The sequence below is a fragment of the Mesoplodon mirus genome (genome assembly GCF_964341445.2).
Source record: "Mesoplodon mirus genome assembly, chromosome: 3".
In the NCBI taxonomy this organism is placed as follows: domain Eukaryota; kingdom Metazoa; phylum Chordata; class Mammalia; order Artiodactyla; family Ziphiidae; genus Mesoplodon; species Mesoplodon mirus.
The window spans coordinates 135,038,536-135,053,367 of NC_138978.1; the positions used below are offsets into that span (position 1 = coordinate 135,038,536).

At 39.3% G+C, this 14,832-nt stretch overlaps 1 pseudogene across 1 annotated transcript in view; it reads right to left on the reverse strand.

The window, feature by feature from the left end:
• Window positions 1-6,686: 6,686 nt before the first annotated feature.
• LOC309799247 (centrosomal protein of 78 kDa-like) overlaps window positions 6,687-14,832 on the reverse strand; it is a 780,309-nt pseudogene continuing 772,163 nt past the window's right edge. The window contains exons 12-15 of the transcript in view: window positions 9,148-9,314; window positions 8,152-8,323; window positions 7,782-7,829; window positions 6,687-7,237 (exon numbers count right to left, since the gene is read on the reverse strand). The product of the transcript in view is annotated as a centrosomal protein of 78 kDa-like (transcript). The remainder of the gene's footprint in view (window positions 7,238-7,781; window positions 7,830-8,151; window positions 8,324-9,147; window positions 9,315-14,832) is intronic.

Here is a 14,832-nt window from a genome sequence, read left to right on the forward strand (position 1 = left end):
GGGGCAGGTCAAGCTCAACCCAAGAACAACTCTCTCAGTGCTTTCATAACTAGTTAAAATACAAGACCAGTAGTAATTCAGCTCTCAAGTCAGTGCTGAAATCAAGCAGAAGGTTGTTAATTTGATACGGTTAACATACATCAAATAGGATTACTGAATTTTCTGAATCCAAAAGTTCTCCACAGTGTTGATGTTTCCTTACTGAACTCCCAGGATTGTTTGGTTTCAAAGGCTGTTGGGCTCAAGTCTCATTTTGTTTTAAATAATTCTCCATAAAAAGTTCAGCTTTCAGTCTAATATGATTGAAACCCAGCTTGAGTGTGTTTTATAATGCACTGAAGTGGAAAGACTATGGGCATTGAATTATTCAAAACATGGCAGGCGAAGGAGTGATATGTGGGGAGGAGGTGATCAGAGAAATCAGTGAGACTTGCTATGTCTTGTTGTCTCATTTTATTTACCTGTTAGAACTCTTCCAAATATTAGAGGAAAGAAATCAATATCAATTTTCACCTGTCACGTTCCACACTTCAATGATTAATGAATGTCAAATTTGACCACAGTTTTCTGTACCACCTGCTCTGCAATAATATTTCTGAGCCTTTATTAAAAATGTAAAATTGTCATTGAATTTCCAAATATGATTCTGCAGTGGCTAATTCAGCTTGTTTTATTAATAAGCAAGTTCTGATGAGTAATACTAATTTAATACGCCTGCATGTAAGGTTAAAGTGTAAGTTATTCCCGCCGAAGGTGATGAGATACGACTGCGATGTGGTGGTAGGGCACTCAGCTTCCTGAACGAACCCTGCGAGCACACAGTTCTTGGGAGAAACCAGTACTTCATATAGTAGCAAATCTGATACTATTTTGCACGTCTCCTGTAGCAGTGGAATGCACACACACACACACACACACACACGATCATGGGTGAAAAAACACACATGCGCAGCTTAGATGCTTACATTAATTTCTGAATATACTTCTCTGGAAAGAAAAAGCTTTACTGACGATTTGTATTTTTATACTTTATTATTTCATACATACTACAACACTTCATGAAATCACTTCCTGTTTTGTTGTCCATGGAATACTTTCAATTTTGAGATGCTAGATATAAATCGAAATAATGATTATAGTCCTTGGCCATGAAAGACTAAGTTACAGAGAACCCGGTGACTGGAGGTCAGAGCTGCCATGGAATTATTCTCTGCTCCAGAGACCATTAGAATATCACTGTGTACCCACTTAAGGATAGAATGATGCTATTGAGAAACTAGCTCTCTTTTATTTCTACTAAAAGGAGAGAACAGTAGGGCACCTAGGCTGCGTGAGTGTATGAGACTTTCTCTGTCCTGTACAATAAGCCAAAAACATGAAATAGCCTCGCGCCTTTTGTCTTTTGTACCCAGCTCTTTCCTGTATTGCTCCTGATCAATTATACTTAAATCAACAAGAGTTGCTTGAACATTTTGACAGTTATGTTCCCGATACCCTGAAGCATTTTTAAAGGGTTACTGAGATAAAGCTATTTCAAAAAATACTCCCTCCAAATTTTTTCAGGGTGGCATCAATGAAAGTAACTTAGAGGAAAAAAACTCCACCTTGAGTTCCTGGCCTACCACTCTAAGGCCAGGCAAGCATAAACCTTCATAGCAAAACCTAAGTTTGCTCCCAGTTGAGAATTTGGTTTCCATGGTCTTATATAAAAAAGTATATGGAGACTTGAATTCCCTATAAGCCCTTTCCAAAGAGTAAATACAGTTAATCGTTTGTAAGAGATGATGAAAATTACAATTTTGTTGAATAGGTGGAATATATATAATATATAATATATATATATTTATTTTAATATATATATATATAAAATATATAGTTACTATTCAGAGTCCTAAAACATGGATTTTTCTTACTTACCAAGAATGAACAGTAACTTGATCTCTAAACACAATAAAGCACCTGGTCATAGCAGAATCATAACAAATATTTGATATCAGAATGAATTCACTGTTCAGGTGTAAAGAGGGAATACCTTCAGTTTTCCTCTTTCTGGCACCCCATTATCACATCCTGGACAGAGGGGATTTTCTTGACTTTAATCTAAAGGAGAAATGTTCACTTTTGTTAAGATGGAAATTGACAACCTCAGTAGGCAGAGGCACTGTTTTTGTTTGGCTGAATTCATGTTTCTAGTGATAATTCAAGGTGTAATAGGGTTTTCTCCGCCACTGCAAAATCTGAAAATGATAAGCATCTCACCAGAGTTTCAGGATGGCCCATTACCTATTCTGTGGAAAGGATATTCAAAATACCATGCTCCATCAATGTCTTCTTTGACTTATTAATCAATGGACAACTACTGAGTTATCTTATCCTTGATTCAAAAAAAAAAAGAAAGAAAGAAAAGAAAACCACAAACACAAAAAAAACTGTTAACGATGAAGACGTATTATGCCAGGCCTTACTATGGCCTGACTTGGAAATTTAGTTTCAGAGGCTTTTGTGAATAAACCAAGGAAAGAGGACCTAGGTGTATCTTATTCCCACAGGCCGCCAATAAATATTTGCTTAATGGAGAAAAAATTAATATATAGCGTAGGAGAGAACCTGACAGATGCTTAGCATTATTGAGTGATAGCAATGCCCAAACTCATCTGTGATCAAACACTATGAAGTATCCTCCTAAGGATAAACTTATTACAAATAAGAAGTGAACATTCAATTATGGAGATACTTTGTTTCAGCTCTGATAGGCAAAAAGCTTGGAAGTTGTCACTGTATCTTGTCCTTACAAGATAATGCTGTAGAGAATGAAAATCAATGACTTTTCTCAGACGTGATTAATAAAACATGTAACTACGAAAGAATTTTAAAACTATAATTATGTATGTGTATGTATGTGTCTGAAAAATCTGGGTCAAAGAAAACTGGGGCTATCAGTGTAAACTCATTTACCTCTATCTCTTCTTACCTTTATTTCCTCCCAAACTTACCAGTATCCATCCAACTTGAAGGATACAAGTGATTTTTATGTACTGTGCAAGGTTTTTTTCTTATTCATATGTCCACGTTTCCCCAATTCTCTAAATTATTGTCTACATCTTCAGGATCTCCTTTATCAGTTCCTCCATTTCAACATAAAAAATAGAAGTCCTTCTCATTCTAAACAATTCTTTTTTGCTAATTATTTTCTCTTTTCATCCAAACTCCTTCAGAGCAGCCTATTCCCACTGTCTTCACTAGGCCCGCCTGTCCCCCACAGGCAGCCCTATGCCCTCAATTTATTGCAGTCTGGCTTTCTTGTCCACCACTTCACTGAACTGCTTTAAAGTCACGGGGAACCTAACTGCCCAAATCCAATGGACACTCACATTCTCTGAAGTATGATGCTGTCATCTACTTCCTCCTCCTTGAAACTCTATCACCTCTCTCCTTCCCAGAATTCTTTCTCTGCTTATTACTTAAACGTTGTCAGTACTCACAATTCTCTGAAATTTCATCCATTTTCATGATTGTAATGGCTGCGAAGTGCTGGTGACATTCAAATTTTTATCTTTCCATGTCTTCACATGCATGTCGAGTTACCTACCTGTTTGTCTCCTGAATTCTACAGGTGCTTTCAAATTCTACATGTCCAGAACTAAAGTCTTTTCCCCAATTCAGTTATTTATCCCCTACGTCCAAACTCAATGATACCACCACCCAACCTTAGTCACACGGATGGGGGTTCAGCCTCCGCCTCCTACTTCTCCCTTACTTCCCAAGATCAAGTCTTGCTTGTAATTTCCTAAATAAAATTAGAACTTATTTCCTCCCTTCATCTATACCTTATTTCAGACCCCTTTCTATTACCTGGTCTAGAAGTTACCAAATTGCTGTTTGGTGGAACCAGCTGGTAGACACTTCTACTAAAAGAGGACTCTACAGACAAATAGATTTGCGGATGGCTGTGTACCATATGCCTGCTGTGACGATCCAGAATGAACATTAGCCTACAGCAGCCCCGAGAAGCTGTACAGTAAAGAAACCTCCTCAACTTTACTTAAGCCAGGTTCTCCCTTCTGCCGACCTATAAACCTTTCAGTAGGGACAGGAGAGGAGGTGGCAGCGTGAAAGTCCCACTCGAAAATAAAAAACACTGCTCCTCAGAAGAGTGGGGCATAATTATCTCCAGGCTTCTTCAGATTCCTCATCCATACTGATGTCAGTGGTCTAAAATGCCACCTGAACTTTTCCTTTCCATTCTTAGCTATTTTCTGAGGAAACCAGCTCCACACACATGGATGGTTAAGACCCGCTCTCCTCCTCCTCGCTGCCTCCTTTAGGGGCACTTGCCGCTGCCTGGGGACACTGCACTGATCCTCCAGAGCCTGTGCCTGTGGCTCCGTAACACAACCCTCGCACACTCACGGCTCTGGACTTCCGCTGTCCACTCTACCTTGAGTATCCTTGCCTTTCACCGGCTGACTCACCAGTTTCTCACGAGTCCTTTAAGTTAGGGATTGCCTCTTTCGATGACTTTTCTTTGCCTCACAGCTCCCTCTCTTCTTCCACAAACAATGACTAAACGCCCTGAATATGCCCGTCATAGCATGTCACGTGCAGGATGAGCCATCTGCTGTGCGTCTTCCCCTCTCACTCCACTGCTAAAGGGCCAACACTACATCTTGCTCATTGTTTCACTCCTCTTAACACTCAATCCATGACTACTGAACTAACTAGTACTCTAGTAGTCCTCTTAGTAACAATCAGGCAGGACCTTTTAGAAGAAATCTGACACTCTAGCTTTTCTCTGATCTCACCTTTCAGTCTGACTGAACTAAAGACTTATCTGTGCATATTTTACCAGGGAGACATAATTTAATCCAGAGATGTGTCAGCACATACTCTTACATACTCTGCTGTTTAAAAATTCTGCTCAGATGGGGGAAGGAGACAGGTGTGCTGACAGCCCCACTGTTTTGCACTTCCAGTGCTCACTGGCTTCTCTCTCGGTGCCTTCCTTAAACCCTTCTTCTCTTAACAACAAGGAAACAGAATAACAAAGTGATTAAGAGCCTGGGTTCTGCCTATCTGTGAAACTGAAACACAATCAAGGAAATAGAGAATAGACTGGTGGTTGCCAAGGGGAAGGGGGTGGGAGGGGGTAGGATTGGGAGTTTAGGATTAGCAGATGCAAAGTGGTATATATACAGGATGGATAAACAAAAAGGTCCCACATGGGACTTCCCTGGTGGTGCAGTGAATAAGAATATGCCTGCCAACTCAGGGGACACGGGTTCGAGCCCTGGTCCAGGAAGATCCCACATGCCGCGGAACAGCTAAGCCCGTGTGCCACAACTACTGAGCCTGCGCTCTACAGCCTGTGAGTCACAACTACTGAAGCCTGTGAGCCACCACTACTGAAGTCCATGCACCTAGAGCCCGTGCTCTGCAACGAGAAGCCACCAATGAGAAGCCTGCACACCACAAATAAGAGTAGCCCCCACTCACCGCAACTACAGAAGGCCCGTGTGTAGCAACGAAGACCCAACGCAGCCAAAAATAAAATAAATAAATACATTTATGAAAAAAAAAGTGGATGTATTAAAAAAAACATCAAAAGGTCCTACTGTATAGAACAGGGAACTATATTCAATATCCTGTGATAAACCATAATGGAAAAGAATATGAAAAAGAATGTATATAAATGTATAACTGTGTCACTTTCCTGTGCAGCAGTAATTAACACAACACTGTAATTCTACTATATGTCAATAAAAAATACAATTTAAAAAAACTGCCATAAAAATCATCACATAAGGGGGACTTCCCTGGTGGTCCAGTGGTTATGACTTCGCCTTCCAATGGAGGGGGTGAGGGTTCGATTCCTGGTCGGGGAGCTAAGATCCCACATGCCTTGCAGCCAAAAATCCAAAACATAAAACAGAAGCAATACTGTAACAAATTCCATAAAGACTTTAAAAGTAGTCGACATCAAAAAAAATCTTTTAAAAAATCACATAAATCAGAAACAAATGAAACATAATAAACTCCATACATTAAAAAAAAAAGAGCATGGGTTCTGGTCACATCCCAGCTTCCCACTTGGTTACAGCTGTGTAATTCTGGGCAACTCACATAATGTCTCCTCAGACTCCTCATCTATAAAATTGGGATGGTAACATTTCTCTACCTCATAGTGTTGCTGTAATCCATAAACACGGTTAAGTGTTTTGGTAAATGTTTGATGCTCTCTGGTTATTGTGAATTAAAATATGTCAATGGCTTCTGGCCATACGATTTATAATAGTTTGACAGTTAACCAAATGGTAAAACGATTCCATTTATTATTCCCACCTCTTTTTACCCCTTACCCTGTTTTGTTGTTTACGTATTCTCCCACCACAGAGTGTTAGTTCCAGGAGAGTAAAGGCTTTATTTTGTTCACTGCTGAAAGCAATAGCACCCAGAAAAGTACTGTACATATGAAGCCCTCAGTAAACACTAGCTGAATGAATGGTGCAAACTGTCACAAGGAAAAATACACCAAAACTTTCATTATAATAAAAAAGTATAGATAAATCTTTCTCTAATGGCTTCCAGTCAAGTATTTTAAAACACCATATGCTATAATAAAAACATAAGTAATTTATTAAAATTTGAAGGCAAAAACATAATTTTAAAAGATTTTAAAAGATTTAGACCTATGTTAGGCGTGATGGAATATGGATGCTTTCTGGAAATTCACAATCAGATCCAAGAGTCTCACTTTCACAATGTTCTAGTAGACTGAGTTTACTTTTAGTTGTCTTTGATGAAACAGTCACTATTGTACAGAAATTTCTTAATAGAAATGTGTTTTTTCAAAGACTCACTTCTAATTGGTTCAGTAAGCAAAGAATTATTTTGCCCAATTCCTTTGCTTTTCTGCTCTACAGGTGAGTCAGAGCAGGAATGCAGGTCCTTCCCAGGTTCTTTATTAGCAGAGTCGTTTTTGGTATATTATGCTTTGGTCATTTTCTCTGAAGAAGACCTGCTATTTCTAGGTAATTCCTCTTCTTTTCTTTGACTTCCAGTTGTCTGCTGAAGAAGAACACGTTCTAGCATTGAAATCTTCAAAAGACTCCTGCCGCTGCTCTGGGACTATGACCCCCAGGTTGTCTTTGGAAGTTTCTAAGGCCTCCTGAGTAGAGACTGGGACATGGAAGGAGTCGACAGGCAAAGGAATCCCAGCATCACCTGTAATTTTCTGAAACTGGAGGGAAAGACAAAAGACAAGACAAAAATTCAGTGATGAACAAAGCCAACCATTAAAAAGTAGAGTTCAAAACTTCAATGTTACTCTGTGATTTTATTATTAACACAGTCAATTGATTATTCAGAAGATTTCAGAGCCAGTTTTTTCCTAATTATATCTTGCCAAGTGATTCTCAGCTTAACCTAGCTATATCCAAGGCTATGTCCGCTACATTTTCAGACTTTGCTGATTGGGGTAGTTATTACCCATTTCCTTTCCCTCACTTAAATGAAACCCTACTCTGTAAGAAAATTAATTTCTTTGCTATCCTCCAGGCACAAGTAAACAGTATATAGTTTGTGACCAGACTGTGTTCTCAAGCTGTCAGTTCACAAGACCAGTCTGAGATTGGCTGAGCTGGGCAAAGGGGGCACCAAGTGAGGCTGGAGGAAAAGCTCACAGGTTTCCCCTCCCATTCCCATGACCAGGTGAGTCAGTATAAGATCTTATATATCAGCAATGTCAAGATTACTTATTTTAAAAATTGTATCAGTACGTGTACCTTCATTAGTGTTCCTTCATTGTAAGCTAACTGCATACAAATAGAAACCTAGATAAAATATGAATAGAACAGACATTTATACAATTTAAAATTTGGAATATTTTCTGTAATGTTTTCTTCCTTCATTAAGGAGAGTTTGCTGTAACTCATACATTTTCTAAAGAACTTCCAGTTTTCTTATGTACAACAATACAGTATCATGAAATGGGCCCACATTTACTAATCTCAGATTTGGAGAGGACTCCAGAGTCTTCTAGCTCACGAGCATGTGAACTATTAGAGACTGACCATTATTATTTTCTCTGTGACTTGGTCATTTCCTTTTTGCTAATCACTCTTAGAATCATTAAGTGCTGCCCTCTCCACTTACTTGGAGATTTTGCATTGGTCCTGGGGCACTCTGCTTTGATTCTGATTTCTCTTCTTCAAGTGCCTTCTTTTCTTCTTTAGGTGGACTACTAACAGTAGAATTCATCTGGGGACGACCTAGTAAATGAAAATCTGACTGATCTATACCAGCCATTGTAGCCAGCTGACCAAGCCTGGACCAGAGGAGGAAAGGAGAAAAGACAAAGGTTATTATAATCACAGAAGAGCAATTAAGATTTCCCCAGAGCTACAATCATAAAATACTTCTAAAATCTTAAAAGCCAACATCCTACTCCAGACTACAAGCCTCTCTCTCCCCCAACTTCTCAGCCCTTTCCAGATTCATCCTCTAGGAGACATCCCACTGTCTCACTAGCAGCTTCAACATGTACCATGCACCCCATTCACTGCCTGTCACACCTCCATTCCCACACTTCTTTACCACCTTTCCTCCAGTTTCCAAGAATGTGTTTGTTCCTCCCTTCCCAACACCAGCTCATTCACTAACAAAACACCACTCCATCAACTATCAATCTCCACTTCCCTCTTTCAGCAAAATTGCTCGTGGTTGAGAACCACTGACCTATATCTTCCCTGCAGATTAATAATAATTTTTATGTCTAAGACAAAAATAACTTTAATTCAAACTTATCAAACAAGCAAAATAAGTGAAAGAGAGGAAAATTCTTATCCATTCCCGAATATTTTCAATGAAAAACTGCCTTCAATTTAGTCTTTACAAAAAACTGTACATACTAATTACTCTGTCTACAGGTTACTCTTTTATAATGGGCTCCCCACTCTACCAAAGCAGGCTCCCCTATTTGCATTTCTTAAAAAATTTAATTCCTCATTTTAAAACGTCAACTATATTACCTATAATTACACTAAATTTGGCTAAATATGGCCACGTAAGTGGTGAAAATTGCTCCAGTTCCTCAGCAAACTACCATTAGAGTCACAAAGAGAAGAATGCCATGAAGAGAAATGAACTAACCCAGCATCTTTAAGGAAAACCAGGAAAGCATGAAACTTCTGAAAAGAATTCTCAGTGCTGCTCCAAACCCCTTCATCATCCAGGATCATGCTTGTCAATGAGTGGGCATGAAGGGCTTCAGACAAAGAGAAAGTTGTATTTCTTAACTGGGCATTTTCACGTTCCAGCTATAAAAGAAGACTGAAAATGTCTGACATGATTTTTTCTCATTGTCGTCAAAAGTAGTCTTGTCTAGCTTCAAGGAACAAAGCTAAAACACTCAAAATGTAATTAATCTGTAATTAACCTAACTCTCCACCAGTAAAGACAGAGACCATATCACATAATAACCAAAACCCCCAGGCACCCAACAAAGTTTCCTATATAACGCTTAGGTGGTATATAAATAAACCAAAGTTATCATTTTATTAATGATCTTTCACAAAAGATCACATTTCTAACTGGCTCAATTCATAATGGAGCCTCATTCCACATTAGAAAATTACCTGCTTTAAGTTTCCCTTAAATTAGAAAGTGAATTATAGAATCTGATTGGAACAAAACATATTACAACTCTGCTGAATGTTAACAATTAACTTTAGTGAGCAAAATATCTAATGTTTACGTTAAAAAGTCCTAAATCAGGCTTCCTTGGTAGCGCAGTGCTTGAGAGTCCACCTGCCGATGCAGGGGGACACGGGTCCGCGCCCCGGTCCCGGAGGATCCCACATGCCGCGGAGTGGATGGGCCCGTGAGCCATGGCCGCGGGATCTGCGCGTCTGGAGCCTGTGCTCTGCAACGGGAGAGGCCACAAAAGTGAGAGGCCCGCGTACCACCAAAAAAAAAAAAAAAAAAAAAGAAATACAAAAGGCCTAAATCATAACCAACCCAATTTATTAAATGTACGATCACCAATATTTTCTTTGGCTCCTTCAAAATATTCACTCCCATGCACTCTTCCCTTCAGCTCATCACCTATGCACTTAAAACCCCCTATAAGCTCAACTCCAGTATTTCTCAGAAAGGCTGTTGTGTTCATGATGCCCCTTTTGCCTTATATAAGCAGGTGCTCACCATTTATTGAATGAGTGTCCGCCAGTCCAGTGGATGCACTTTGAAAAATTCCTCCCTACGCTCAACCTCTGATAAAGTATATTTAGATAGACCTTTTTAGATTATGCTCTGCTTTCATGCACATTACCTAAGAGCCTTGGTCCAGAGAGATCCCAAGTGCCTCGGAGCAACTAAGCCCGTGCGCCACGACTACTGAGCCTATGCTCTAGAGCCCCCAAGTCACAACTACTGAGCCCGCGTGCCAGAACTACTGAAGCCTGTGCGCCTAGAGCCCGTGCTCCGCAACAAGAGAAACCACCGCAATGAGAAGCCCGCACACCACTACGAAGAGTAGCCCCCGCTCGACGCAAGTAGAGAAAGCCCGTGAGCTGTATCAAACACCCAGTGCAGCCAAAAATAGATAAATAAAATAAATTTATTTTAAAAAAACATACGAGGAAAGAACAATCACTAACTCCACGTTATTTTACAGATGAGGGAAACAGAGGCAGAGAAGTAGAGTACGTAGAGCAGCACAGCCAAGGTCACACCACTAAGTACCAGAACCACGAAGCTGGCTGCCATTCCTGCTCACGGAGGTGGTAGTCTTCCCATCCACCAAGGCCAATAAAATAAAATGAACACTGATAAACTCTCTTAGGATTTTTAGGAACTAAGACACTTTGGTCCTTGAAGTGGGGACACTGCTTGCAATAGGCAGAATTCTAACAAAGCCCCTAAGACTCCTACTTACTGACGTACACAAACCTTCCAGTTATCCAAACTCTAAATCTAGGTGCTGCAGTGAAGGGATTTTGCAGACGGAATTAAGGTTCAAAATCAGTTGATTTTTTTTAAGATAGGGAGATTATTCTAGGTGGATGGGACCTACTCAGGCACCCCATGAAAAGGACCTGAACTCTTCCTGAATTGAAGAACAAAAGGGACAAGAGGGAGACTCTCCATTGCCGGCTCTGAAGAAGTCCAATGCTGTGCCAGGGAAGGCAAGTGAGAGGCCTCTAGGAGGTGAGACTGTCCCCCGACTGACAGCCAGCAAGGAAGTGGGGACCTCTGTCCTGTAACTGCAGAATCTGAATTATGCCAACAAGCCGAAGAAGCCTGGAGGCATTCTTTCCCAGACCCTCTGGATGCTAACACAGCCAGTCTGACATCTTGATTTCCGCTCTGTGACCCACACAAACTATGGTGAACATCCAACGTTTGGGGCTCAATGTCTTACACTTAAATTTCATGTGCTTTAACACTCTCAGGAGGGAACTCACATGTTCCCGTGTGTATCTGAGCAGGAACCCAGTCACGCTGTGCCTGGACTTTTGACCTGCAGAACTGTGAGCTAGTCAAATAGGTATTGTTCTCAGTCAGTAAGAGTGTAGTAAAAGAATCAATATCCTACTCAACCTCCAGGTTTGTGAACAAAATAAATGACTGTGATTGTTTTAGGCCACTGTTTCGGGGTGGTTTCTTATGCAGCGATAAACAATCAGAATTCCTATACTTATGAAAGCAGTACGGTATATTTATACCTTTTAACTGCTTTGAACAATCACTTAAAGAATGAGGAACTCTATTATATGCCATCATTGGGAGAGCAACTGGTATCACTTTCTGGAGAGTAGCTCTTGGTACCTAACAACAATCCTACATCAGGAGTTTACCCTAAGAAAATCAAAGATGTGGGCAAAGATATATCTACCAACATGATGTCATAAGATTGTTTATAACCAAACCCTAGAAGAAAGCTAAGAGCCTCCAAATTGGGACTGGTTTAAATAAAAACAGCTCACCGTCTGAAGGAATGTGCTATGAAGCCACTAAGAAAAGAATGACAAGAGGTCTCAACCAGAGTTAATGAATGGGCTTCAGGAGTTCTACATTCAAAATATATCTGTGCGTTTTTCCTGGGAGATGATGCATAAGCTTAATCAAATTCTCTGATGTAGAAGAGTATTTAGTGACATGGCAAAATATTTCTGATAAATATTTAAGACAAAAGAGCAGATTAGGTGTGTGTACATGCAGAGGTGGCTTTTATTTCCTTCAAGAACTTGTTCATTGTTTTCAAACATTTGCTCAATGAACATATATTTTTATATTCAGAACATGTTTAAAAAATTGAGAGTCTAAGAACTTCAAATTCTTTAATGTTCCATTACTAAAGCCAGTCAAGTTTTCAATGGGGAAAAAGGGGAAAAAATTGCAAAATTCCTCTACTTTTACTATAATGGTTTCATCAATCTTCTAAAACTGATTTCAAAGAAATTCTAAACAAATAAGCAAACAAACAAAAAACCCTCACCACGGTCAGAGGAAAGTAGACTAAAATTGCTGACTGGTTCTAAATAGCACATCAAAGTGCAATTACATGCAACAGTTTCTCCCTCTAATGGAGGGAATTAGAACACAGTGTTAAATTTTTGTGAAAAAGTGTACCCTCCTCCTACAAAGTATTCAGAATCCATGTCCCTTACATGGAAATATGGAACCAAAAAAGTTAGAAAGTAAAATTGCTTGATATTCTATTACTTAAACAAGACTAATGATAAGGCTTTGGAATAATTTTCCTTCCTGTCATCTGCTCTCCTTCCTCCCTTCTGTACACTGGCTAGGGTGATTTTTCTGGGACAAAGCTCCCATCATATTGGATATCAAATTTTATGTTCAACTTTTCTCCATTTAACATTGAAATCAATCATTTCTCATATAATCAGGGGATTCATAACCTTGATTTTTTTGTGTGGGCTACAAAATATTCCACTGAGTGGGTTTACTGGTTAACCATTTCACACATTTAAATTCTTTCCAACTTTTCAACATTATCAGACAAAATAACCATTTTTATGCATGAAGGCTTTTTTCCATATTGAGAATAACGTTCTTATAATAAATCCATAAAAATGAGTTTGAGATCAAAGCAAATGAACATTTTTAAGGCTCTGAGGTACCAATCTCCAGACTTCTTTCCAAAAGATTTCTGAGATTTTAAACTGCCATCAGCGATGTATCACTTGGTATATAACCTCTACTATAACTGTTGGTCCTTCCTCACTTAGCGTGCAAGTTATTGGAAGATAGGGGGTGTATTTTATTAAGTGTTTATCCCCAGCACCTGTGCCTAGCACAACGTAGACCGTCAATAAATAATTGCTTAATAAGGAAAATCCCTGCCAATACAAGATGTACGTGTGTCAAAGACAGATTCTGTGTTTTTCTCTAACTGGATAGATGAAAACTTGTCATCTTCTTTAATGTGCAATTTTTTTTGCTTATAATTAGTCATTAAATTTCTCTTTTAGATTATATTGTAAAAATTCAGATTCTCTGAGGCAAATGGGCCTGGTACTACCCACTAGGTATATAACCTTGGACAAGTTCTATAACTCTAGGCCTCAACTTCCTCATCTATAAAATGGAGATAAGATCCCATATCACAGAGCTCTTGTGAGGATTACATGAGCTAAAATTAGAAGAGTGCTTGGTACATAGAACATGTGCAATTAATGCTGAATGAATGAACATGCGAATGCAAACAGTAGTGAAGGGCTTAAAATGAAATGGTCTCATCCCACTCCCACATCCAGCACTCAAGAAGCGACCGATTCTTTACGCAGGTTTTTAATTGTAAAATATGATATGTGTACTGAGAAGTTCACAGAACTGTCAATGTGACAAATAAAAAGAGCTTACGTAACCACTACTTGAATCTGAAAGTATTGATACTTGTCAGCATCGCAAAAGCCCCCCCATATCCTTTTCTCATCACAAGCTCCTTCCCTTTTCCTGGTTAAACACCATCCTCACTTCTTGACAATCATTTCCTTTAACCTGCATGCATCCCTAACAAAAGAGTTTTTAGTTGTGTCAACATCTAACTTTATGTAGAGGATCATAGTATATGAAGTCTTTTCTATCTTCTTTCTCTCAACATTGGTTTAAAAAATTCATCCACATTGCTGCCTGTAGCTCTAGTTCATTCAATTTTATTCCTGGACAGTTTTCCCACTGTACAAATACACATAACTTATTTTTGACTCTTAATGGACATTTGGTTTGTTTTCAGTTTGTGCTAATGCAAATCATGGACAGGAATCCTGCTGTACCCGTTATTCTGGTGCATTTACACAGGGCAGGGGTGAGGGCTGCTGGCTCACAGGCTATTTATATACCTTCAGTTGATGGAGAGTGCTAAATGCTTTCCAAAGTAGTTGTGTTGATTTACACTCCAGTATAAACAGGGTAGAGGATTCCCATAGTACTTCAGGTCTACAATACCTGATACTACCAGACTTTATGTATTTGTCAATCTGATTAACATGTAGTTTCCTTGGTTTTGACTCACTTTTCTCTTATTACTTAATGAAGTCGTACACTTTTCTGTGTTTACTGGCTGTTTGGATTTCCTTTCTTATGAGTTTTACATCAACTATTGTTACTTTTTATTATTTTATTATTATTATTTATTTATTTTTGGATGTGTTGGGTCTTCGTTGCTGTGTACAGGCTTTCTCTAGTTGCGGCGAGTGGGGGCTACTCTTCATTGCAGTGGCTTCTCTTGTTATGGAGCACAGGATCTAGGCGCACAGGCTTCAGTAGTTGTGGCACGTGGGCTCAGTAGTTGTGGTTCGCAGGCTCTAG